We start from the raw sequence: 2,252 nt of genomic DNA, 5'->3' as shown, positions 1-2,252 counted from the left end.
TGGTGGGGGTGGGACTTTATGAACCTTCTGGATCCTTTCTAGAGGAAAGTTCCCAATGGAGCCAAAGCAGAGAGCAGACTTTTTTCAGATACACAGGCAGATGGTTAATTTTTTGCCAATTAAAAGTGCAGTGGTACAGGAGATGCCTGGTAAATATCTATCATTTGAAAAATTTTGGATTCTGAATGAAGCCTGTCCCTTGCATATAAAAACAACAGAAACAGTAACAATAATGAAAAAGGCCCACAGTGGCTAGTGACATGTAATTAACCTCATCCCTATTCTGTGCAGCCAGGAGCTAATTACATTTGGATGACTGTGTTGAGAAGGATTAAAAACAAACACCACGGAGATGCCCAAATGTTCACTTCCTCTCCTAGTTAATTTTCTCCTAGAACAAAAGAAAAGCCCCAGGCAGGTTTTTGCTGTCATTGAACATAAGGTGGCCGGATCCCAAATTAGGGGCCGTTGGTTTGTTTTGATTGTAAATGTGTGAAATTATATGAGTAAGCTGTTCGTTCATTTCAAAGAAGGGTTCACTGTGAAACTACAAATATGTATCAGTGTATATAGATAAAGGTATACAAAAAATATATTAGTTTCTTAAAATGCACATTATTAGCCTCAAATGCAATTTGCCTGTTGTTAGCAGCTGAATTGTGACTTCCAGCCCTCAAGTCTGTATGTTGAAGTCATAACCCTCAATATCGCAGAAGGTGACTGTATTTGGAGATAAGGACTTTACAGATATCATTAAGTAAAAGTAGCCTGGAGATGTAGCCTGGAGATGTAGGGTGCTTGCCCAGTAAGCATGAAGCCCTGGGTTTGATCCCAGCACTATATAAACTGGGTGTGGTGGCACATGCTTATAATTCTAGCACTCAAAAAATGGAGAATCAGAAGTTCAAAGTCCTCCTGAGCTACACAGGGAGTTTGGGGCCAGCCTGGGCTAGAAGCTTATCTCAAAAAAAAAAAAGAGAGAAAGAAAACAAGTTAAAAATAAGGACAGTAGGACTAGGTGGTTCCTCATAGGAAGTAGACATCAGGACACAGACTTGCACAGAGAGACGGCCATCTGAGCACTCAGCTAGAGGATGGCTTTGGCAAGTCTAGAAGAGAGGGCTGAGGAAGTCAGGCCTGCCCACACCTTGACCTTTGACGTTGGATTTCCAGTGACTTGGATCCTTCAGTGGATGAGGAAGACAAATTCTGTCCTACCTTTTTTTGCGGGGGAGCAGGGATTTGAGACAGGGTCTTCCTATAGCCACAGCTGGCCTGCCACTGACAATGTAGCCCAGGCTGGCTTTGATCTCACAGAGATCCACCTGCTTCTGCCTCCTGAGTGCTGGGAGTAAAGGCCTGTGCCACTGCGTACAACTCTGCCCTACTTTTTTGACAGTTAGGCAAAAGCTTCTTGGATAAGAGAACCCGACCTGCACAACTCCCTAGGTTCCTGCTCACATACTTGCCTGCTTCTGGAACATTAACCTCACTTCATACAAACTCAAAGATAAAACTGCTCAGAACTGCAAGACAAGAGTAGCAGGGTACCAGCCAAGCTCCCAACCTTCTGAGGGGGGCTTGGCCACCTTCACCAATGGTCCCTTCTTGCCTCTTGGGGTGCAAAGCCTCAGATTCTCTCCATGACCCCTTCAATCTTGGGGTCTTCACTCCAACTGAAGCTACACTTTCACCTACAGCCTTTCTTGGCCTCTGCGTGCCAAGCCTCAGCTGCTCTCTGTGACCCCTTCACGCTTTCAACACCAGAACCATGCAGGAGACTCTTACACATTACCAAGTCCTGCTTCCAGTTTGATTGAGATAGAGGCTCGGGTCCCTCTGTGTGCTGACCCTGAGGAAATACCGCCCAGAAGACTCCACCTCAGTGATGCTGGTCTCTTGTTACTTACAGCTGATTTTTCAGCCCCAGCTAACCAGCATCAATTGTCCCAGTAAAGCAAAGGTTTTACTTCAGGTTCTGGTCTCTTAATCACAGCTGATTCTTCAACCCCAGCCAACCAGAACCCACAGATTCTTAATCCAAAATCTCACATGAACAGCCCTGATCATCTCTGCTTCCCTTTGAAGCTTCATAAGCCAGGCCTCCATCGTCTACAACTATTTCAGTATAACTGTTCCAAGCTCCACTGCAACAAACTCTGAGCACATAATGGCTTTTCCAGCCCAAAGTTCCAAACACTTCCACAGTCCTCCCCAAAACACCAAGGTCAGGTCTGTCACAGCAATATCCC

Source organism: Nannospalax galili, unplaced genomic scaffold (assembly GCF_000622305.1).
Source record: "Nannospalax galili isolate Female #2095 unplaced genomic scaffold, S.galili_v1.0 scaffold702, whole genome shotgun sequence".
Classification (NCBI taxonomy): domain Eukaryota; kingdom Metazoa; phylum Chordata; class Mammalia; order Rodentia; family Spalacidae; genus Nannospalax; species Nannospalax galili.
This window is presented reverse-complemented; position numbering follows the sequence as displayed.